Genomic DNA, 26,920 nt, shown 5'->3' with positions numbered 1-26,920 from the left:
AATTATATCCAAATTATTCCAATGGGCCACACCTTATCCTAAAGGTGCCTAATGCTGGAAGGATTTCTGGAGGTCGGGTGCTCCCCAATGAGAACTCTGGCTACGCTTATGTGCAGTTCCCTTATCCATCTTTGGACTCTTAGATTGTAGAACAAATTTGTGGAAAAATAAACGGTCCATGAAGCTTCTGGTTCACTGAGACTTTATTTATTTGTCTACTCATGTTTCACTGAAGCGAACTCTCAATTCCTCAGGTGCTCGATAATTTACTGCTCAAGATGTGCCAAAGATGCTGGGCAATCATTCTGCAGCTCGCTTTGTCGTGCGTGCGTGTGAAGATAAACGGCACCCGATGCAATCGCAGCTGAAATGGAAACAAGACCGTCATATGCGCGTAAGCTTGTCGTCGTCTCAGCAGCAGCAGCAGCAGCCTTTGGGCGCCTTATTTTTACCCGTATTTGAGAGTCCAGTCAGTGAGCCTATGGACGGACAGGTCGATTGACTGGTCGGTGGCCAGCTTCAAACCGATTCCATGCCATATGTTCTGTCTGTTTGTGTCTGGCTAATGTTTGTCTCCTCAAAGTCTACCACTCGGGGAGAGCAACGAGCAGCTCAGCCAGCCACCAGTAAGGGTATGCGATATGGATTTTTTCCATGTCGATACGAAACGAAACGATACGCGGAATATCTTGCGCTGATAATGACGAAACGAAACAAAATTTAAAAATGTTTCGTGTAACTCGATACGAAATCAAATATCTCACGGAATTTTTCGAAACGAAACGAAATTTTTGAATTTGTTTCGCGGAATACACGTTTAAGTTTTTTTTCTTGTCAAAAGCTGGAAATTTGGCCATAGGCATAAAAAACTTATTTTTAAATCCTCTACCATATGGAAACCTCAGTGTTGCTCAGCGGAATCCTTAGCGGACTTTGAGGCAAGTGTGTCACCCCTGCTTTTTATAAAAACTACAATATATATTTTCTCTTTGAGCTTAACAATATGCTCCCTTATAGTTCACAATACAATGATCAAAATATGATTGAAATTGCTCTATTTTTCACGTATTTACATCGACTTGTGCAAAGACAACCAAATTTGAGTGGATTTTTATAAGATTTCGTAGTTTCTAAATAGCATGGTGAAAGGTACATTATTAACAGATTTTTCAAACGTACTGTACATCGTGAAATTATTCAAATGTGTAAGTTATTGTGGCATTTGAACGAATAAAGTATTTAGTTTTACATACGAAATCCAGTTTGGTTGAAATGTATACTTATTGGGGCAAGTATGCCACCTATTAGGTAAACAAAAATTGTTGGAGAGAAATTTATAAAAAGGTAAACATCATCAACAAAATCATAACAATATACCAAAATGAGGCACCAGAAGTACTTTCTGAAGTATAATAGGGGAATAACTGACATTTTTGCCCCCCAAAGTGATTTTTTTACAAGATATTCAATATTAACATGTTTTTCGGCTTATAAAGTACCGTTTTACATATCTACATCAATATATTACCGTTATTCAGAGCTGATCTAGTTTAATATTATACATATTCGCTGTAATATAAGGGTAATGCATATATTGTAATAAATGGAGACAAAAATAACCATTTTAGTTATTCGAATTGAGTAATAGAGTTACGCATGTTTTGAAACTTGTTATAAAGCATCCCCTTTTTACGGTAAACTTAAAATTAATTTTTAAATTACCGATCAGCGTCTGCTTTGTAAGTAATATTTATAAAAAAAAAATAAAGTTCTATAACAAAGTAGAATTACATGCGATGTTCATTCGGTGGCCGTCTTGCCCCATATGGGTGGCACACTTGCCCCATAGTGTCGAAAAATAGGTTATTTTGGATGATATTTGAGAAGCTCAAAAACTATTACTCTTTGAAATTATTTTCTTTTAAATGGCCTATTGGTTATGAAAAGATGTGAAACTAACCTCATGAGGCTAAATTGGTAGACTTTATAAGCTTTAGGCAAAGTTAGAGAACAATTTGCTTAAGGTGGCACACTTGCCCCAAATTCCGCTACATGTTTTGGTACCTAACTCTTTTCTGTTTGTTTGAAATTATCTTAATAACTTTATAAGGTTTCATTTCAACATATCTGACACAAGACAATGAGTGGGTTTAATTTAAATCTTACAACTAAGAAGTGGGTCGAAACATTTTTTTTAATCATGTGGATGTGATGTTATGCTAATATATACCATAAAACATGGAATAATGATATTCATTTTTTTGCTGTACTTTATGCTTTGTGGCATGAATAAATGAGATTGGGGACACAAGTCGATAAGTGATCATGAAAACACTAAACTAAGAAGCAGACTCTGTCCCAGTTGGAACATAACGCCAGAAAGAAGAAGAAAAGTAAGTAGAACAGAGGAATCACTGGAATATTTGCTTTAGTATTTGCTGGAGTATTGAATTAAATTAAATTTTAAAGAATCCATCAACACATACCTAAGAAATCAATCAAGATAAATTTAAACTGCAAAAGTGATAAACTCCAAGAGATATTGCGGCAGCAGCTTAACCAGGATTGCCTGTTGGGGTTAATTTAGAAGTTCCTAATAAATTTTCTGGAAAAGCTTTGCATTAACTGTGAATTAATTCTTGGAGGAATCAAATCTGGACGAAAACAAACTTTAAGAGTAAGCCTTGTAGAAAATACTGAAGGTATTTCAATTATTTTGAAGAGCAAATACTGGAGAAATGATCTTATTCCAAAATCTGTGAAGGAATTTCTGGACGATTTCTGGAAGAATTTAGGATTGTTGATATTATCTCATTTTCAAATTCTTTGTTTAAAACTGACTACAAAACCACATTTTCACTAAATTTTGAGCCTCGAGAGTATTTTAAAAAATATTTGAAAATTTCGAAAAATAAGTTATGAACCTGGACTACATAACATAGAGGAACCGCAAATAAGGCTGACAAGTTCACCCATGTTCGTTCAGACAATCCGTTTTTCAATGAGCTAAAGTTAATGTTTGGCTCATATTTTTTTTCTCAGGATTTAGATGTGCGAAAATCGAAAAAAAAATGTTGCGCTTTTCCATTGTGAAATACCCTAGATACCCCACCAAACTTGAATCTATATCCGGAACCAATTTTGATGGTGCATGCAATGCATGAATCAAATTCATAACTGATTTGTGATTTTTCCTGAAATAAATCATCAAAATCGATCGACAGATGGCGAAACTAGAGAGTTTTGAAACTTGATGTCGGTATTGAAAAGGCTAAGACTTTTGCCTTGCGGCATTTGGCTTCTAATACTTGTAATGATATATTATCAATATTCGCATTTTTTTTTATTAATTGGGGGTCGTGAGGAAATTATGTCACGTTATAAGAGGAGAGAGGAGTTGGTGGTGTGGTACAGCGTGAATAAACCTAGATTCACTTTTCGATAAAAAATAATGTATGCATCTTTCTCTAAATCGAAGGCATACCTCAGAATTTCAAGAGCACAAATCTAACGTACCCGACAGCAGCTAAACACTTGATCGATTGGCCATCGAGTAACCAATCGATAGAGTTTTCAGCTTGAATCTGGTGAATCGTCTGGTTCTTTAGATTTGTGCTCTTGAAAATTTGAGGTGTGGCTTTGCATCACCCAAATCAACGCGATTTTTTACGGCGACAGCGACAAACAATCGCGGCGATTTCGCTGCTACATGTAGAGTTTTATGACACAACAACGAAATCGCGGCGATTTTTTGTCGCCATCGCGGAAAAAATCGCGTTGATTTGGGAGAGCTGTTCTTATGCTGTGTTAAAAGTGACGTCATAGCGGGAAAGCAAGAGAGAGAACTAATGCGCGCATCAATATTCTGCACCACCTGAGCAAATCCAGAACATCAGGGACTCACGCTCCGCAGCTTTTTTTTACATTTGTGTACAAACAGTTTTTGCGATATATTAACGGATTTGCTCAAAAGGACACGCGATGTTCCCCGGAGGAAACCGTGGTTTTGCTCTCTTCATTCTTATGGAAGATAACATTGCGGTAGTTTCAAACGCAGTTGTTCCTTTCCTGGGCTATTCGCCGCGAGGAATTTAGGGCAAATGGGCGTTTTTGGAAACTTTACAACGGCAGTGCAGTTTATCATATCCTGCGGACCAGTCAATACTACTGTCATCCAACAGTTATGGATAGCAAACAGATATGGATCAGAGTTGGATTAAACAGAGTAGCAATTACGCAGAACCTATTTTACCTACGCGAACCATAAATCTATACAGCATCGCAATCAACAATAACATGCTTAAACACTTTTGTTCCATTCGTAGGATATATAAATGCCTAGAAGCGTTGATTCATATTTGTGGGGCATTGAAACCCATACCACAGCTGGTCGGTGTTCAGACAGACCGGACTAGATGATATTTTGGTGTTCTAAAGAAACGTTAAGGACTCAATCAAATATGATTTTTCCTATGCTATTTTTATACAGATGTATCATAAAATAGATAAGTTGCATTATTACAGCAAATAACACAAATATTTGGATATTTCGCATGCCTGGGGAACGTTTTTCTGGAAACATGAAAAAGAAGTAAGAGGTTGTTTCCGAGATACAACCGCCAAGTTAACGTTGGATAACGTTAGCTTCTTCTATTTCCTGGCTTGGGATCGTCACGAACTTATAAAAGATTCTAATGATAAAAATCTAATCCATTTTCATACTATTTGTTGCATGTCAATTCTGATCTATTATCGACATTGTGTGTTATTATTTGGTTGGTTCGGTTAACACTTCAACACCGATCGAATCGGTCGATGGAAGAAGAAGCATTAGCGGTAACTCTTGCTCCCCAAACAAATATTCCGGTTGAACGTTAGGTCCACGCATGATCCACTTAGATTGGTTGCTTTTTAGTAGGTTCCGAAGCAAGTTTGAGGTTGAGGTACTTCTCCATGAAGTTCGCGAACTCCAAGTTCTCCTCTTTGCTCAAATCGATGTTAAAGTTGCCAGTAACGATAATTGGCATGATCCCCTTTTGATACTCGAAGAAGTTCCGCATCATGAAGAAATTCTTCTGCAAGAGGCAAAATTGCGATTCCTGAGCTCGGCCATCATGGTCCTACAGGAAACGAGTGGCCTAACTGATCGGTTTGTTTGAGGATATCAACCTGTGCGCGATCCACGCCAAGCATTTTTGTAGTCTTCTCTGTATGCGTATTTTGATTCGATCGACAATTTCTTACCAAATCAAAACATCAACAAAGCTGTTGCTGATTAGTTTCAGCTCTTTGTTTGACAAATGAAACTCTGATCGTTTTGCATGCATTTACATGTAGGAAGCGACGACGATAACGGCTTTATTCGTAGTAAGTAAAGTTTGTAAGGGTGCTTAAAATATATCCCCGAGCCCGATTTCATCTTCTAAACTCGTGCCAATTAGCTCATACCTACGGTTGAAATAATTAAATTTCTGTTAGATATCAGGGATTTATTTAGGAAATTGCCTACATTTAGGCGTTTTCATTGCAATTCTTGAAATTAACTATTCATTATATCTTTATATATTACATTATTCGGGTTCAGGGAGCTCATATTCCGTAGAAACGTTTCAAAATATAACATCAATCGCATCGACAATGATCAATTTCACCCCGATATGGGATTCCCGATTTTTTATTTAAGGGATGATTTTTAGCAATAAAAACACATGTGTTAGAAAATGTTGGTAGATACATGAGCTAAATAGGCTGACCGTCGTACTTGTTTTCCTGCACTCAGTTGTTTGGCATTTTCAACATTATTGCAAACAGACAAGAAAAACCATGAAAAATGGTCAATTTCACCCGAAATTACGGTACATGTAAACTTCGAAACGTCAAAACCTTATAATAGCAAGAAAAATGTGCTTTTCTATGAAAAATAAGACATACTTCAATATTTCCCAATTTTTCAATAGTTTAGTCATGAAAATCAATAGTTTTCATTGTTGGAATAGATTTGTAGAAAGATTTCCAATCGATTGGTGCAAGAATCTCGAAAATCTATCCGTGCGTTAGTATGTTATTGACAGTCAAAATCTAACCACTTTTCGTGACGCGAGCGATTTTTTGTTTTTTCGAAATTGTACCCCAATGTGTTGCCGTAAGACGTTATCCAACGTCAAAAAACACTTGGTTCAGTCTGTCTGAACACCGACCAGTTATTAATCTCAGACGATTCCTAAAGAAACGTATGCTTTCACTAGCACACCATTCGTTTACCTCGCTGATAATTTGCTGTTATAGTGTTCTGATCCATGATATGAGTCGATTTGATCCGTATTACGGACCCATTTTTGACTGTAGCTAGGAGTAGAAGCGAACGCTTTGCCTTTTTTTGTTCGAAATTAAACTCGAATTTCGCGAAATTCCGTTTTATTCCGTTTGTTTTCAATTTTCCGTGGAAATATTTTAACAATTTGGCGAAACGAAACGAAATAGCAAAATACAAATTTCGCCTGTGCGAGTTCCGTGGAATTCCGCGGAATTTCGTTTCGAATCGTATTCGACGGAATCATTCGGTATTTCGCATACCCTTAGCCACCAGCATGCCGAGATGTGTGCCAAGAAGAGAGAGAGGTAGACGACGACGGCGAAGCAAAAAAAAAAACGATCCGTACCAACTTAATTATGGTAAATAGTGCTTAATTTATTCACGCAGGCGCTGATTGCTTATTATACGGCGTGTAATCTTTAAATTTGTGTATAATTTAAATTTGAATAAAGAGATTTATTCTGCCCCGCCGTTTGCCGTTTGCCGTTTAGTGCCCAGAAGTCGAGCAGTGGCAGTCTGTGAAAATAAATAAAAACAAGATCGGAAGCAAATAGTTGTGGAAAGTGACCTTAAGTGGATGACGTCTCGGTACAGGCGAGGGGTGAAGTAATGAATATGGATATGGTTGTAGCAGGTTCGTCCTTGAACTTGACTTGCGCTTTCTCAGCCAGTTAGCGGGGTTCGGATATATGCAGATCGTGTTGTGATTTTCTGGTGACACATCAGTAGCTATGAGGGACTTGGTTATTTGGATACGAAAACGCAGCTGATAAATAGGAGAGGGACGTTATGTTTTGTTCAATAATCTATTTTCAATCCGGAAGCAATGAAAATTTGTTACAAAGAACATCTTTAATCACACACTTGTTTAAATTTAGAACTACAGATCTACATACCGGACCTTGGTCCGGAGTCTGTTGAGCAGATAATCCCCCCATTGCTAAGAAGGAAAAAAAAAAAGATCTACATACCTATCCTTGATTTTGAATATGGTTCACATCGGTACAGGCTAAAACATATCTCCCGTCAAGTGTGTTCAATGAATAAAAAAAAATCACAAATAATCATCACAAATAAAGTATACATGTCGCAATTATCGTTCAATGTCTCATAGGGCAAAATTGATGCTTTTCATAGTCTTATTTACAGCGTTTTCTGCTTTAAAGGGTCGTAACTTAAATAATATGCCAGGAAATCATGAATGTTGGTACGCACAAGTCTATCGATTGCATGATTTTTAGTTTGATTTCGGGTCGCCTTTTTTCAAATTTTGTTGTCAAAGGCAAATTTATAAGATTTCTTGTGATAATTTTCTTACAGTGAGGGGCTTCAATGAATTTCGGTAGTACATTTGCCGATGTGAAAAAAAAAATTGTGTTCGATTTTTTTTCAAGCACGTAGTTGTTTTTGGCAAAGCACACTTCTTTTAAAAGAATAATAATCGATCTACACATATTGTTTCATATGCAGCGATGGCTTATTAAGTATTTAAAAGACCACGTACAGCTCACCAACGTAGCATGGTACATCAATTACGTTACGCTAAATAAATAGATTTTTTCAATGGTGTAAATTTGTTGCATAACGGTGACCAGAACTACTCCTTGCACTATTATTACGATAAGTAACGATTATTTACTTTATAACTGTTCAATGTCCGACCAGATGACAAGATTTGTATAAGACGTGCAACTTTTCCGAAAAAAAATACTTTATTTTGCCAGTCTAGTCCAATTGGCAATTGTTTGTAATATTTGGATTTTGGTATGCTTCCACATAATTTGTTGTTCCTGTTGGCGGAGAACAGATCAAGGGATCCGGTCAGGGACAGGGTTGTCAGCAGCATAATAATCACGCACTAGAATCTGCAGTTTAATCCTCTAAAGGACTTTTGTAGATGTAACAAATTTTATTTTAGATAATAGCTATAGACAGTGCCGGATTTGGGCTTCGAGAGGCCCTTGGTACAAAATGAGCGGGAAACGTCCAGCATAGAAAAGTTTTGTATTATAAAAATAATATATCCGGAAATCTTAAAAAAAATAAATAAAATAATAATAATGTAATTCAAATTAGACTAGGCGTACCTACATCACTTCGTGAATGTTGCGTAAAATAATCTGTATAAAATATAATACAACATAATAATAAATAAAGTCGTACATAATTGATGATGAAATTGAATTTTGACTAAATCGTTCTCAATCAAGCTCAAAATTAAAAATGTTCTAGTTGAAATCAAGACTACATGATTCATCGATACTTTTATAACAATAGCAAAGGTAACATTAATATTTTTTCTTCAATTGCTGCAGATATTTCCATTCAATGAACTTGAACGACAGTTGTTAATGAAGCAATATGCAAGCATTGCATAGCATGAGTATAGATGACCGTACAATTCGTAGTTGCTACTCCATGATTGACTAGAACAATCGTAATTGCACAGAGAACCGATGAACGGGGCTTGGGAATCCCAAGTTGGGATTAGCTAACCATTCTCAATGTGCACAATTCGAGAGCTCAGAATATAATGGAGTCAATAACGGCGCTGGCCACGTCCTTACGGTCATCGAGGAGGGGAAGGGATGTTAGTGTGGCTACCGTTGTTATTAGAGACCGAGATCATCTCTGCATCTCCACGTTTGTCACAGGAAAGATTTTTGTTAGTGGGAAGGGTTGAAAAGTTACAAGATCAGGATTTACCTTGGTAAGTGATGCGACTCATGCAACTTTTGAGTTTAAATATAATTATGCTAATGGCTTCATTATTAACGTTGAGAAATGTTTGTCGAAACCATCGAACTATTCAAAAATTGATTTAAAAAAATTGTTGATTTAAAAAAAATATTTTATTTTCGTTTGATGAGTGTTTTGATGAAAGTTTTTGTCGACACAAGGAGTGTCAAATTATTTGTTCATTTAATTCGCGTTGTAAGGGACCAAAGCTAACCAGTTGCAGCTGCCAAGTAAAAATGGAGCATATATCAAAAGCCGTTGAAACTGAAAAATCGAAAAAAAAACCGCTGTTTCATTTGCAAAAGACTGCTCCCATTCCTCTCGAAATGTTGATTTCAAGGGCGAAAACTGCTTTTTCATTCCTGACACCCGCTCCACTTCCACCTGCCCTTTCATCGATGTATTTACTGTATTACACACATTCAAGTTTTTAACACCAACCAATTCAATTCTGTTCATCATTTGTTCACGTTTACTCGTGGTTTGATAAATCAACACAACCGAATCGCCTGTATCATAGAAAACGACAAATTTCCAATCTTTAAACCAGCGCTTTCACCTACCCGCTTTCCACTGACGGGCCACGGTTTGACCTAATCTCACTACACTCGTAGCTTCGTACATCGTGAGCAGACAAGGAATGAGCAGCGCGTTCTACGATCCATAATGGTCATAGGTTGGGTATCCAATTGCATCTCGCGTTGCCCAGTGCATCATTCTAAGGCAATACCCAGCCGCCTTATGAAAGATGTTCCCTATCCTCTCCTCCTACTCTTTTGAACATGACTAACATCACCCGAAAAAACTGCCACCAACACCTCATCTGTCACTCATCGGTCGCAAAAACTGGGAAGTGAGAAAGAGCGAAAATATTATTCATCCCTTCCTCTCGCCTACAAACTTCGGCTTTTCTCTCCCAAGGAACGGCAAAGTCGTGCTCAGTAAAACGTGATGCTGTGTTTCAGTTCGGGTTTCATCCCTTATCATTATTTCAACCTGCCTTGCAAAATGCGCAAATTTGGACCTTAAAACGATTCATGGTTACCATCAAACACGCACCTAATCTTTCTGCTGCTCTATAGGCATTTCCTATCGAGCAATTGCCTAGATACACTCACTCTCGCGTACGTCTTCCATGCTAACAATGCTGCCAGTTTTATTTACTACTGCAAAATATTTTCGCACAACGTGTTACTTTTTTATAGAATCTATGCTCCCCAATCCAATTTTAAACAATTAATGCTATTATTTCAATGTGAACTATTTTTGTTTATAAAATTGTTTAGGATTCCACGGGTTTCATCAGCAATTTATGATAATTGCGGTACTTTTTTAATATGATATAGATCAGAGAGATTGTTTAGCCTCCGGTAGTGCTGCCAAATGCCGTTAACTGCCAGTCGTTATTGAAGCACGAAGCAAATCGATTAACAATTTCATTTTATTTTTTGATACCCTATCTTTATCGTTGGAAAACGTAATCTACGACTTGTTTAAACCTTAAGCTTTTAAATACTCAACTTGATTTTCATGATAAAAAAAACGATTGTCTAGCTTTGTTTCAATCAGATATTCAACTAGTTTTCTGGACAAGAAGCAATTTCTTTCAGAAAAGCTCATGAGCTTCTCTCTCGCTCAACTAACAACATCCTGAATTAGCTTTATGAGCCCTCCCAAAGGATCATGTCTTGGTCCCTTGCTTTATAACTGTAATGTTCCAGATATTGAATAATGTACAGGAGTTCACATATTAGTTTAAAAAAAAAACACTTAACTTTCCCGATTCAAGTTTATTCACTAAAGTTACATTTCACATTTACTGAACTAGCTACCTAAACTGCTCCTGATTTGTCGAATGTTGTTCACTGTAGACTGAGTGTTCGAGCCTGACTTGGCTGAGGGCGCATCTGCATCCTCCGATTGGGTTCTACGTCGAATTCATGGAGTCAGCAAAAATCCACCGGATAGTAACTGGCCTTTGCTCTGTACTGCGTTAGCTGATCGTTGTTTCCACGCATCGATTGCTGATGGTCATCAATTTGTGTGGCGTCAACAGGGTGGTGTCATGTAGGGTCCAAGTCCGATGTCGCCAAGGGTGATAATGCTGACTGTGGTTACCAAATTCCTTTAGGTCGGTTGTTGGGTATGAGATGCGAAGTTTGCATCTAGTCCACGATCGATAGATGATTGAGTATCGTGGGTAGAGCTTGGATATGTCTATAAATATTTACCACAGTTTGGGATAATTATGCACGCTTCGACAACTTATGAAGATCATAAAAAAATAGCTTGAAAATCTATCCAGCTGGGATGGCAATTTGGGGATTGGGGAAAATATAATTGTAATAAAATTCTGTAGATTTGGGCAAAAATAATGATAAATTCCAAGCTTTTAAAATAATATCAAAATTTGAATATAAAGATGGAAATATTAAAACAACATTATAATAATCTGGCACGAAAAAAAAGAGGACAGTAGAATAGAGAATTATCGAATTTTCGATAGAATTTGAGATGTGTGATAGAATAGTAGTTTCAGCACCCTGACAGTAAACTTAAGACAATAAATGAATAACCGAGTATCCTCATCTTTTTCAAGATAATGCAGCACTGTAATTTAAACAATATTTTTTCAGCAACTGTTACAGTTTTCTGTATATTGGCCTGAAAATAACTTTAAAGTTTTTGATATAACTTTGATGGTTTACACTAGCAAATACAAGGATTTTCATTGAAACTGAAAAATTCAGACAAAAATCGTATACAATTAAGTACCAACTATAAAATAATCTCTTGTCATGATATCTCTGTTAGAAATCTTATTGGATTTGTAACACTTTAGTAGTCGCGCTAAATGGAAAAATGCTAAGGTTGTACCAATTTTTAAACCAGACATAAATCTTGCAGAAGCTTCTAGTTATCGTTCAATCAGTTTGCTTTCCTCCATCAGTAAACTTTTTGAAAAGGTTATTTTGAAAAAAATGATGGCCCACATCAACGAAAATTCAATTTTTGCCAATGAACAGTTTGGATGCCGCCATGGACATTCGACCATTCATCAACTTTTACGTGTAACAAATTTGATTCGTTCCAACAAATCTGAAGGCTATTCTACTGGTCTCTCTCTTCTAGACATAGTAAAAGCATTCAACAGTGTTTGGCATGAAGGCTTGATCGTAAAATTAATTGTAATTGCAACATATATTGTTAAAATTATTCAAAGTTATCTGTCAAATCGTACACTTCAGGTTGATTATCAGAACTCCAGGTCTGAAAGACTTCCTGTAAGAGCTGGTGTTCCTCAAGGCAGCCACATCTGACTTACCTGCGTTACCTCAAGGATGTCAAAAATCTTTGTTTGTGGATAACACAGGCCTCTTCGCCAAAGGACGAAGCCTGCGTGTCATCTGTAGTCGATCGCAAAAAAATGGATATTTTTTCTTCACACTTGCAAAAATGGAAGATTTCTCCTAATGCTTCCAAAACTCAACTTGTAATATTCCCACATAAACCAAAGGCTCTTTATTTGAAACCATCAAGTAGACATGTTGTCACGATGAGAGGGGTTTCAATAAATTGGTCAGATTAAGTTAAGTATCTAGGGCTTATGCTAGATAAGAATTTAACTTTCAAAAATCACATTGAGAGCATTCAAGCCAAATGTAATAAATATGTAAAACGTCTCTATCCCCTTAATAATAGAAAATCAAAACTTTGTCTTAAGAACAAGCTTTTGATATTCAAACAAATTTTCAGGCCAGCCAAGTTATATGCTGTACCAATATGGACTAGCTGTTGTAATACCAGAAAGAAAGCTCTGCAGATAATTCACAATAAAATTTTGAAAATGATTCTGAAGCTTCTTCCCAATGAGTTACATAGAATATCCAATGTTGAAACATTGGAACAAATTTAAAATAAAATAATTGATTATTTCTGGCAAAAATCGTTACAATCTTCTATTGCCACGATTAATTCGTGGTTAAGTTAGGTTAAGTAAATTGAATACGTGTTTTTTTTTCTCTTAAAAGCAGGTGAAATCTGAACTGCTGCGGCAAATGAAACGTAATATGTTGTAAACAAAATGTTAATAAAATCTTAAATTTGTTTTACCATATAAGGATGATAGTGTTGTCTAATAACACAGAACACCTAGTTATAAAAAATGAATGTAATGTTTGGATAGATACTAATAAATAAATTAATTTTTAAAAATTTCGTGATTTGTAAAAATTGTACACATGATGAGTTAGTCTGAAAGCCTTTCTTTATTTCACACTTTTCAATCGTTGGTTTTTAGTTTAGTTCAGCTGGCTTTACGACGTTCTCGTGATCAAGATAATTTCTCATACGACATTCTCTATTATAGAACAGCTGTAATTCTTTCGAGCGAGTGAAACGCTGTTCCCAATCATCCTGCCTAGCACAACAAGCATCTTTGTTGGTGAGCAACAGGCGAGAGAAATAAAGATGCACAGTTTAATTGAATTTATGTCGTATATTAATTGAAATGTCAGAAGGTAAAATGTTTATTAATTTCTTCTACTTCTTTAGCTTCGTTCGTTCACCACATATGGTAAAACAGAGACTAGAGCCTTAACGAGCAATTTCGCGCGACGGTTAGTCACATTGCGGTGGCGCTTCCTGTCCTAGCGATAATTTGTAACAAACCGTGTGCACATGAGACTTCTGCGATAGAAATGTGATTCTGAGATAGAAATGTAAATGAGTCCACACAATCGGTCGGAAAATTGAAATCTAAAAGTGTAGTGCAATCCTAGCATGTAAGAGGCATTTTGGGCAGAATGGTCACCTCCTGTATCTTTTGCATATGCGGATAATGTTACGCTCTTAATGTTTCAGTTGTATGTCAAATAAATGAACGAAAAATTTGAAAAGATTATATATTATATATAATTAAAACATTTGCGTCTCACCAAACAAGGTTTAAGAGGCGATTGACTGCACGTTATCCGATAATGTAGCTTTTGAATTGAGAAAGAAACGTTACTCATATACAAAATTGATATTGGAATATTCAGTTTTTTTTTTCTGACGTACACAAATGTTGTATCGATTTCTTCCTCCCAGGTTTACCATAATACTTACTATTCTATTTTTGCAATAACAAATTAGACTAAAATGCTTTTATTTCAATAGATATTTTCTGCTAAAAGTTAGTTGCAAACCTCAATGCGAAGCAAAGGTCTATGAATTGTATGTCTTGCCAGTCGAAATTGACAAATTCCTCAGGATGTCCATAGTGAGCCGTTTCCCCTTTTTCCGAATTCGCCAGGTATTTTTTTCGGTTCAGTAGTTTGTGACCCTTCGCCTTATGTTTAAATCCTCTGCAGGCACATGTAAAGCACCTCTAGAAGAAAACGAGAGCAGTTTGTGACAAATTCTTCTGAACGTTTCCGATTGTAAGCGTCCCAGATCACGACATCTTCTACAGAACAGGAAGCCTCATCAATTGGCACAGATCTGTCGGTCGCTTGGTCGGACTCGTTGATAAGGGTATGCGAAATACCGAATGATTCCGTCAAATACGCTTCGAAACAAAATTCCGCGGAATTCCACGGAACTCGCACAGGCGAAATTTGTATTTTGTTATTTCGTTTCGTTTCGCCAAATTGTTAAAATATTTCCACGGAAAATTGAAAACAAACGGAATAAAACGGAATTTCGCGAAATTCGAGTTTAATTTCGAACAAAAGAAGCAAAGCGTTCGCTTCTAATCCTAGCTACAGTCAAAAATGGGTCCGCATTATGGATCAAATCGACTCATATCATGGATCAGAACACTATAACAGCAAATTATCTGCGAGGGCAAACGAATGATGTGCTAGTGAAAGCATACGTTTTGGCGTTTCTTTAGGAATCGTCTTATCTTAGATTCATAACTGTGGTATGGGTTTCAATACCCCACAAATATGAATCAACGCTTCTAGGCATATGTATGACATTTTATTTCCTACGAATGGAACAAATGTGTTTGCATGTTATTGTAGATTGCGATGCTGTATAGATTTATGGTTCGCGTAGGTAAAATGGGTTCTGCATAATTGCTACTCTATTTGATGCGAAATTCCCCGTTTGATCCAACTTTGATCCATATCCGCAGGATATGATAAACTGCACTGCCTGATGCTTTCCCGCTATGACGTCACTTTTAACTCTGCATAAGAACAGCGGGAGAATAGAAGAGAAAACTAATAGCACGCATCAATGAGTAAAGGCTCTCCGCGATTTCGTTGTTGTGTCATGACATTCTACATGTAGCAGCGAAACCGCAGCGATTGTTTGTCGCTGTTGCCGTAAAAAGTCGCGTTGATTTGGGTGATCCAAAGCCTCACCTCAAATCTCCAAGAGCACAAATCTAAAGAACCAGACGTCCATTCAAGCTGAAAACTCTATCGTTTGGTTACTCGATGGCCAATCGATCAAGTGTTCAGCTTGAACCGCTGTCGGGTACGTTAGATTTGTGCTCTTGAAATTCTGAGGTATGCCTTCGATTGGGTGAACTTGTCAATCTTATTTGCGATTCCTCTATGCTATGTAGTCCAGGTTCAAAACTTTTTTTTTCTAAATTTTCAAATATTTTTTAAAATACTCTCGCGGCTCAAAATTTAGTGAAAATGTGATTTTGTAGTCAGTTTTAAACAAAGAATCTGAAAATGAGATAATATCAACAATCCTTAATTCTTCCAGAAATCGTCCAAAAAATCCTTCACAGATTTTGGAATAGGATCATTAGTATTTGCTCTACAAAATAATAGAAATACCTTCAGTATTTTCTACAAGGTTTACTCTAGAAGATTGCATTTATCCAGATTTGATCCCTCCAAGAATTAATTCATAGTTTATGCAAGGCTTTTCCAGAAAGTTTATTAGGAATTTCTAAATGAACCCCAACAGGCAATCCTGGTTAAGTTGCTGTCGCAATATTTCTTAAAGTTTATTACTTTTGCAGTTCTTTTAAATTTATCTTGACTGATTTCTTAGGTATGTGTTGATGGATTTTTTAAATTTAATTTAATTCAATACTCCAGCAAATACTGAACCAAATATTCCAGTGATTCCTCTGTTTTACTTATTTTTCTTCTTCTTTCTGGCGTTATGTTCCAACTGGGACAGAGTCTGCTTCTCAGCTAGTGTTTTCATGATCACTTATCGACTTGTGTCCCCAATCACATTCATTGAAGCCACAAAGCATAGAGTACAGCAAAAAAATGAATATCGTTATTCCATGTTTTATGGTATATATTAGCATAACATCACATCCACATGATTAAAAAAAATTGTAAGGCATTTCTAAAAATCAAATTAATTTTGGGCTCCTCTCAATATTTTTGAGATTGTTTTAAATGTTTGTAAGTGCTTTTCAACCCACTTCTTAGTTTAAAACTACAAATGAACTTTAACACTTCACTTTTTGCAAAAAAAAAATAAAATACTAAAATCACTAAGGTGAGCAAATACCTTTAAACTCTAATATGTGTTGCTTATCTTGACAGATAGGCCTATTTCGTCTGCGACTTACAGTCTTACACACACTTTTTCTAGTATAAATAATAGATCCATGCGATGTTCCCTTCAAGTCGAGCACTCGACACTGAAGAAGTCTGTAAGTCGCAGACGAAATAGGCCTATCTGTCAAGATAAGCAACACATATTAGAGTTTAAAGGTATTTGCTCACCTTAGTGATTTTAGTATTTTATTTTTTTTTTGCAAAAAGTGAAGTGTTAAAGTTCATTTGTAGTTTTAAACATACTCTAATAATCCCTCCCAAAGTTTAATATAAAAAAGTGTAGCACTTCTTAGTTGTTACATTTAAATTAACCCCACTCATTGCCTTGTGTGAGTGTCAGATATTTTGAAATGAAACCTTATAAAGTTATAAAGAAGATTTCAAACAAACAGAAAAAAGTAAGAGGTTGTTTCCGAGATACGACCGCCAAGTTGACGTTGGATAACGTTAGCTTCTTCTATTTCCTGGACCGTCATAAACTTATGAAACATTTATACTGATAAAAATCCAATCAACTCCCATACTATGCAGCCCTGTCGTCCTGCTTAGTCGCGCTTAGTCGACGACTAAGAAGCTTTCCTCAGATTTTTTGACGTTGGATAACGTCTTACGGCAACATACTGGGGTACAATTTCGAAAAAACGAAAAATCGCTCGCGTCACGAAAAGTGGTTAGATTTTGACTGTTAATAACTTACTAATGCCCGGATAGATTTTCTAGATTCTTGCACCAATCGATTGGAAATCTTTCTACGAAATCTACTCCAACAATGAAAACTATTGATTCTCATGGCTAAACTATTGAAAAATTGAGAAATATCGAAGCATGTCTTATTTTTCGAAGAAAAGCACATTTTTCCTGTGTATTCCTGACACAGACATCATTGAGAGATATCTTAGCCACTTTCGTCTTTCGAAGGGAAACGCCCCTTTCGGTCTTCTTCTTACTTCTCTCTATTATCTCGTGTTCAGTCAAAGCCAATCAAATTCCACTTCACGCGCACGCGCACGACCGCATTTTAATTCAATCGTCTTCGGTAATCTTTTGGTGTGTTTCTGTCTAAGAATGGAATGAAAACCCAGTTCGATGGATTGTGACTACCACCAACCGTCCTTATCAGGACGACAATTTAATTTTGAAAGAGAGTTATGAGAATTTTACACCGTGAAGAGCGACATTACTGGTGAATGGATTCATATTTCGGTCAGTCATTTGTCACATGCATGCCAAAGCGATCAGTATAAACTTGTCAAATTGAAAGCTAAAACCAAAGCTGATTTGGTAAGAAATTGTCGATCGAAACCAAATAAGCGCATAGAGAAAACTGCAAAATGCTACCGCCGCCCGACGGGAACCTAGCTAAAACTTTGTTTGCCGTTGAAAAACTAATCATCCGAAATTTAAATTGGTAATTAAATAAATTAATTAATTAATAATAGGTGAAATATCTTAAGCCGTAACTCTTTTACGTGGAATACATTGTTGTGGCTCTGAAAAGGGCCGTTTTGCTTGAAATTGCGTCCTAATTCAATTTAAACTCGTTCGCCACGGATACGACGAGCCAGCTAGAAGGCCTTCGTCATGATGGTGACACGCTTGGCGTGGATCGCGCACATGTTAGTACCCTCAAAGATAGGCCTCGCTCGCTTCCTGCTGGGCCATGACGCCAAGCTGTGTAATCGCAAATCGCTCTTGAAGTCCTGAGCGATTTCACGGACCAGGCGCTGGAAATACAACTTGTCGATCAGCAGCTCCGTAGAATTCTGGTAGCGACGGATCTCACGCAGAGCGACCGTTCCTGGCCGATAGCGATACGGCTTCTTGACTCCTCCGGTGGCTGGGGCGCTCTTGCGAGCGACTTTCGTGACCGGCTGCTTGCGAGGGGCTGCTTTCCAGCCATCGTCGTAGTAGTGTTCTCTGGACGGATTGAAACAAACGAATGATTGAATTTGCGCGGCTGCCGGTCCCTTTTATGACCTTCTCTTGCGAGCGAGCGAGACGAACAGTGAACAGCGAGCGAGCAAGAAGAATTCATCCATCGCGTACCGCATAAAAGCAGCCGAGCCGGCGGCCGAGCATCAGTTTTGTTACAATCGTTGCCGAAGTTAGACCGGCCTCGGAAAAGGAAGCGCCAAGCGTGACAACATCCATTGCATCATCACCAAGCCCGCCATCCGCCGTCTGGCTCGCCGTGGCGACGTCAATCGTACCTCCGGTCTCATCTACGAGGAAACCCGCGGTGTGCTGAAGTCATCCAGAATTCTGTCGGCTACGCTCTGAAGTGGCAGGGCCATACGCTGTACAGATTTGGAAGCTAAATCGTCCCCATCACCGACAGCAAAACTACCACTGAATTCACAAAACCTGAGCATGAAATGGCGATCGACGATATCCTCACCCAACCGTCCTTTTCAGGACGACAATTTAATTTGGAAAGAGTTTCGAAAATATTTCACGCAACATTATTGGCAATAGTCACAGCAACAGAACTGTCGGTGAATCAAAAATAATAGTTTTGGTGAAATTTTTAGTGATTTGCGGTAAACATTTTACCAAAATCAGTAAAATTCCAACAATATCTACAAATTTTGTTTACCGAACGTTCCGCTGCTGAGTTATTATCGAAATTCGTGACTCACCCTTAGTGTGTGGACAAGAAAACCAGCATCACTCTTCGCATCTTGAGTTGGCCAATCGCGACGACGAGAAACTGACTACATTGCGGTCGGGCGCGAACCAGCAGACAATCAATTGCCGGAGAAGCAGATTTAACTCATCCGCTAGCATTAAGGCACACGGGCAAAAACGGGGAAGCCAATTTTACTGCAAATTTCTCTCTACTATTGACATAACTGAGAATTCTGATTACATAACACTGCTCCAGTTTGAATTTTTGGTAGTGCGATTTATTTGTATTTTGAAACAAAAAAAATATCAAATGCATTTGTTACCTTGTTAATTAGAAAACTAATCCTTCAAATTGATTGCATATTTATCTACGTGTCAATGCCAATGCAAAAAACTATGGATTACTTATTATAGGTACACTATTGAAAATTGCTAAAATTTTGGTAATAGTGATCATTGATGGAATTTTTACATGGCGTACAATACAAATACAATTTGGTTTATGCGACCATAAAATTTAATAATTTCACTAGGGGTCATTCAAAATGATGTCAATCATTTGGGGGAGAGAGGGTGAAACCCCGAAAAACGATGGACGTCAAATTTGAATCTTCCCCTAGCGCGAAGCGCCAATTTGGCTGCTTTTCACTCAGAGCCAGTGTAAATGGTGCATTTATCAAATTACTGAATAAATATTGATATCATTCATAAAATTCGTAGTGGATCGAATTATAAAAATGTCATACATTCCTCTTCTTGCCTAAAAGTTCAATGTGATTATTAACAGCTCCCAAATCTGCCTCTCTTGAACAATAAATAACATAAAAGTAGAACTATTTTACCATAATCTATTGCACGCAAAAGGCATATTCCCTATCACAGACATCAAATTCACATACCATATCAATAAAGGATTTGTATTTCACCTTATTTCGTACAATTTGTTGCGAATGTTCTCGTGATAGTATCATTCAAAGTTGCGTGATATTTTTTCAAGTGTAGTTTTGTGAAACTGTGAGTAGTGAATTCAGAATACTATGTCTGATCATTTGGCTGCGAAGTATATGCGCAGTTCGCGGAAGCGTATAAAGGAGCAGCAACCGGACGAAGCACCGAAGAAACAACCGAAAACTGATGCAGAAAGGGCTCGGTGTTATCGAGCCAGAATGAGAATGGCCAAGGACGACGCTGCTTCATCTGCTGCTTGGGATGCTGGTGAAGGGACTTCGCGACAAGGTAGGGAATTCGCTTGTTACTCTGATTACACAGCGTAACAAAAATGACATTTAGGCTTGTCAAGAGAACCAAATTGTGTGTCTCTTGTTGATTTGTGGTTGGTGAATCTGATGCCGTTCTCAGAAATTTTCCAACACGTCACAATTTTTAGATGACCAAAACACTGGTTTTATTGATGTTGACATAAAATTTAAAGTATGATTTATCAAACTTTTTTGTGATCTTATCCACCAAGCATGCAAAATAGGACTTTCACTTTCATTTAAGATATAATTTGGTTGAAATTGCACGGTTAATTTTAGATTAAATTGATTTTTGACGTTGGATAACGTCTTACGGCAACATATGGGGGTACAATTCAGAAAAACGAAAAATTGAGCATGTAACGAAAAATGGTCAAGTTTTGACCGCTAATAACTCAGTCATTTATCGATAGATTTTCAATATTTATCAATGAATCGATTGGAAATTTATCTACGCGTCGATCCAAATGGAGGACACTATTGATTATTAGCAACAAACTATTGAAATATCGTAAAACGTTGACCCCTTTCTTATCTAACCAATTCACGTTCAAGCACATTTTTCGGTTCCGCTTCCCACTATAAAAGCGCACCGCACCCTGCTTCTTCCCTCATTCTTCTTTTTGCCGTCTGACTGTGAACACGGTCGGCGAGCAAATTTCGAGAGTCATTCGCGTCCTCAGTTCAGTTTTCAATAGGACGCGAATCAACACGCATTAGAACCGAAGAACCACGCATTTCGGAGCCGCAGCAACTGAAGCCGATCATTTGAGTGCACCAGCCAGCATAATCGTTTTCGGCCGGAAATCGTCGCTACCAGCCAGTGCTCCGCTGTCATTGCCATGCGGGAGGCTAGCGCGGTCATTCTGGTTCATTAGATCGAGCGGCACAGCCGTCACCGTCCGTGTAATATTCCTTGGCTGAAGAAAATCGACCAAAGCCGCTTGTTGAAGCGCACATCGTCATCCGCACCGCAAATCTCATCGGGCGAGGAGGATTGAAACCAGTGCGCCGTCAAAGTGTGTCTGTGTTACGCAAATTCAACAATTCAATCGGCACTTTTCAGAGCCAACAAATGTGTTTTAAAGAGTTGATTGTGCAATATTCTTTAATTTGTTCGAGATGGCTGAAGAAAATCAACCAAAGCCGCCAAAATGTGTCCGTGTTACGCAAATTCAACAATTCAATCGGCCCTTTCCGGAGCCAACAAATGCGTTTTAAAGAGTTATTTGTATAATATTCCCTAATGTGTTTACCACATACTTGCTATAATCTCTTAATTCATCTCATAGCATCATACAATAATGGATTTATTACGAATAATTGACAATACGGCAATTTGTAGCTGTTTCCGAGGATGCTACTGCAGTGCCGTCGGGTTGCAATAACAGCATAATGCTAATCTGTACATCCCTTACCCAGACATCAGTTTCATATAGCCTATTTCCCAGATAAGAAAACGAAGAATATGAAAGGAGGAGCATCATCTGCTATTCTAAGGGTATAAAGCATCCCTCCTTCGTTGAATCTGGTTTCATTCTGTTTTCGCTTTCGAGCTGGTAAGAGCTCCTCCAAACCTGCTCAGCTCCTCGCCACCAGAGGCAAGCTGTTGTACGAGATGGCTGAAGAAAGTCGACCAAAGCCGCTTGTTGAAGCGCACATCGTCATCCGCACCGCAAATCTCATCGGGCGAGGAGGATTGAAACCAGTGCGCCGTCAAAATGTGTCCGTGTTACGCAAATTCAACAATTCAATCGGCCCTTTCAGAGCCAACAAATGTGTTTTGAAGAGTTGATTGTGTAATATTCCCTAATTTGTTCGAGATGGCTGAATAAAATCGACCAAAGCCGCTTGTTGAAGCGCACATCGTCATCCGCACCGCAAATCTCATCAGGCGAGGAGGATTGAAACCAGTGCGCCGTCAAAATGTGTCCGTGTTACGCAAATTCAACAACTCAATCGGCCCTTTTGAGAGCCAACAAATGTGTTTTAAAGAGTTATTTGTATAATATTCCCTAATGTGTTTACCACATACTTGCTATAATCTCTTAATTCACCTCATAGCATCATACAATAATTGATTTATTACGAATAATTGACAATACGGCAATTTGGAGCTGTTTCCGAGGATGCTACTGCAGTGCCGTCGGGTTGCAATAACAGCATAATGCTAATCTGTACATCCCTTACCCAGACATCAGTTTCATATAGCCTATTTCCCAGATAAGAAAACGAAGAATATGAAAGGAGGAGCATCATCTGCTATTCTCAGGGTATAAAGCATCCCTCCTTCGTTGAATCTGGTTTCATTCTGTTTTCGCTTTCGAGCTGGTAAGAGCTTCTCCAAACCTGCTCAGCTCCTCGCTCCCAGGGGCAAGCTGTTGTACGAGATGGCTGAAGAAAATCGACCAAAGCCGCTTGTTGAAGCGCACATCGTCATGTGCATCGCAAATCTCATCGGGCGAGGAGGATTGAAACCAGTGCGCCGTCAAAATGTGTCCGTGTTACGCAAATTCAACAACTCAATCGGCCCTTTTGAGAGCCAACAAATGTGTTTGAAAGAGTTATTTGTATAATATTCCCTAATGTGTTTACCACATACTTGCTATAATCTCTTAATTCATCTCATAGCATCATACAATAATTGATTTATTACGAAAAATTGACAATACGGCAATTTGGAGCTGTTTCCGAGGATGCTACTGCAGTGCCGTCGGGTTGCAATAACAGCATAATGCTAATCTGTACATCCCTTACCCAGACATCAGTTTCATATAGCCTATTTCCCAGATAAGAAAACGAAGAATATGAAAGGAGGAGCATCATCTGCTATTCTCAGGGTATAAAGCATCCCTCCTTCGTTGAATCTGGTTTCATTCTGTTTTCGCTTTCGAGCTGGTAAGAGCTTCTCCAAACCTGCTCAGCTCCTCGCTCCCAGGGGCAAGCTGTTGTACGAGATGGCTGAAGAAAATCGACCAAAGCCGCTTGTTGAAGCGCACATCGTCATGCGCATCGCAAATCTCATCGGGCGAGGAGGATTGAAACCAGTGCGCCGTCAAAATGTGTCCGTGTTACGCAAATTCAACAATTCAATCGGCCCTTTTCAGAGCCAACAAATGTGTTTTGAAGAGTTGATTGTGTAATATTCCCTAATTTGTTCGAGATGGCTGAATAAAATCGACCAAAGCCGCTTGTTGAAGCGCACATCGTCATCCGCACCGCAAATCTCATCAGGCGAGGAGGATTGAAACCAGTGCGCCGTCAAAATGTGTCCGTGTTACGCAAATTCAACAACTCAATCGGCCCTTTTGAGAGCCAACAAATGTGTTTTAAAGAGTTATTTGTATAATATTCCCTAATGTGTTTACCACATACTTGCTATAATCTCTTAATTCACCTCATAGCATCATACAATAATTGATTTATTACGAATAATTGACAATACGGCAATTTGGAGCTGTTTCCGAGGATGCTACTGCAGTGCCGTCGGGTTGCAATAACAGCATAATGCTAATCTGTACATCCCTTACCCAGACATCAGTTTCATATAGCCTATTTCCCAGATAAGAAAACGAAGAATATGAAAGGAGGAGCATCATCTGCTATTCTAAGGGTATAAAGCATCCCTCCTTCGTTGAATCTGGTTTCATTCTGTTTTCGCTTTCGAGCTGGTAAGAGCTTCTCCAAAACCTGCTCAGCTCCTCGCTCCCAGGGGGCAAGCTGTTGTACGAGATGGCTGAAGAAAATCGACCAAAGCCGCTTGTTGAAGCGCACATCGTCATGCGCATCGCAAATCTCATCGGGCGAGGAGGATTGAAACCAGTGCGCCGTCAAAATGTGTCCGTGTTACGCAAATTCAACAATTCAATCGGCCCTTTTCAGAGCCAACAAATGTGTTTGAAAGAGTTATTTGTATAATATTCCCTAATGTGTTTACCACATACTTGCCTATAATCTCTTAATTCATCTCATTCCATCATACAATAATTGATTAATTACGAATAATTGACAATACGGCAATTTGAGGCTGTTTCCGAGGACGCAGCGTAGTTAACGTCATGCAATCGGGTCTTGTACACAGCCCCCTTTGATTTTTGTATAGAAATAAAAATAAATTAAAATATAAATTGTATGGCGCGTGAGAAATCTGAAACCCCCTTCCCCCATGAACCTTTATGTAATAAATGGATGGCCCCTAAGGATATTATTTCCATCTATTAAATGTAAGGGCTAAAGAATATGATTATCTCTGGGATTATTCATAAGGAACGGTCGCATTTCCCAAGTGATCCATTTCATTCATAATTTTCTTGTCAATTATCGCAGTCATGATCATTGATTAGTTGCGAGTTTGGTGATGCATTCCCTATTACGGACATCATTTTCATACTACAAACAGATCACCCAAAACTCTTTCTCTGTTTATTTGGAGAGCAAAAGTTACCGCCCATGCTTCTTCTTCTATCGACCGGTTCTATCGGTGTTGAAGTGTTAACCGAACCAACCAAATAATAACACTCAATATCCATAATAGATCAGAACTGACGTGCAACAAATAGTTTGAAAATTGATTAGATTTTTAGATTTCTAGGTAAATCTTTCATAAGTTCGTGACGGTCCTAAATCAGGAAATAGAAGAAGCTAACGTTATCCAACGTCAACTTGGCGGTCGTATCTCGGAAACAACCTCTTACTTTTTCTTAACACCCTTTGGGACATCAGTTGAAAATTCAAGCTGTATCATCGACTTGAATTAATTTAACTCTGTTGCATTTAGATCAGGTGCAACTAAACGCCCTGTGTAACATCAATCAAAATTGTTAAGCTGTACCAACGCCCTAGAGTAAATTGACCTTGTCTCAATTAGATCAGTTGCGTTCAACGCCCTGTAGGATATTATTTAATAATTACAAGCTATTTTAACGCCCTGGTGTAATTTGACTTTATTCTATGTAAATCAGGTGCATCTTAACGGTCTGAAGACATCAATTCCTAGTTGTATCAACGCCCTGGAGTATTTTGACTTTTCTCTATGTAGATCAGGTGCATTTCAACGCCCTGTATGGCATAAATCGATCCATCCGTGTCGACGCCCTGGAGTAGCTTGAATTTATTTCACATGGATCTTTGCGAGATCTAGAACAACGCCCTGTAGAAAATCAATTGAAATTTCCATGCTGTATTAAAGTCCTGGAGTAATTTGATCTTATTTCATATAGTACAGGTGCATCTTGACGCTTTGTAGGACATCAATTGAAACTTCCTAGCTTTATTACCGCCCTGGATTAATTCGCTGTAAAGTCATCTTTACGCTCTAAAGCAAGTCTTGCTTGTATCAAACCCCTACGGTTATTTGACTTTATCCTATGTAGATCATGTGCAACTCATAGCCCTGTATAACATCAATCGAGATATTCAACGCTCTGGAGTAATTTGATTTTGCCTCAAATAGATGAGCTGTATCTTAACGCCCTGTAGGACATCATTTAATGAATATATTGCTGTATCAACGCCCTGGAGTAATTTGTCCTTATCCTATGTCGATTAGGTGCATCTTAACGCCCTGTATAACGTCAATTGACCCAAGAGAAATTTGACAGTATTCCAAATAGATCAGGTGTATTTGAACGTCCTGTATCAAATTGAAATTGGTCCTACATCAATTAAAATTAGTAAGCTATATCAACGCCCTGGAGTTATTTGACTTTATTTCACCTATATCTTTGCAAGATCTAGAGGATCTAAAACCGCTTTGGAAAATCAATCGAAATTTTCATGCTGCTTCAACACAGTGAATTTATTTGACCTTGTGTTATGTGGATCAGCTGCATCTTAACGCCCTGATAAAGATCAATTGCAAACTCTAAGTGGTACCTACGATAAATTTGACCTTATCCTATGTAGATAAAGTGCGCCTTAACGTCCCAAATCAATTAAAAATTCCAAGCTGTATCGACGTTCTGGAGTAATTTGATCTTATTTCAAGAAGATTAGGTGCATCGTAACGCCCTGAAGGATATCAATTGTAAAATACAAGCTTCTAATACGCATTAGAGTAATCTGACATTGTCTTTTGTAGACCATTTGCATCTAAACACCCTGTATTATTTGAAAATTTCAAGCTGTATCAAGGCCCTGGAGTAATGTGACTTTATCCTACATAGATCAGCTGCATATTAACGCCCTTTATGGCATCAATCAAAATTATTTAGCTTCATTAACGTCATGGAGTTTGACCATGTCTCATTTAGGTCAGACTTGTAGAACATAAGCTGAAAATTCTAAGCAGTATCAACGTTCTGGAGTAATTTGACTTTATTATACGTAGATCGGCTGCATCTCATCGTTCTGTGGGGCATCAATTAAAATTCCAAACTTTTTCAATGCTCTGAAGTATATTGACCTAATTCACAAAGATCATATGCATATCAACGCCCTGTATGGTATTT

This window comes from Aedes aegypti, chromosome 2 (assembly GCF_002204515.2).
Source record: "Aedes aegypti strain LVP_AGWG chromosome 2, AaegL5.0 Primary Assembly, whole genome shotgun sequence".
Classification (NCBI taxonomy): domain Eukaryota; kingdom Metazoa; phylum Arthropoda; class Insecta; order Diptera; family Culicidae; genus Aedes; species Aedes aegypti.
This window is presented reverse-complemented; position numbering follows the sequence as displayed.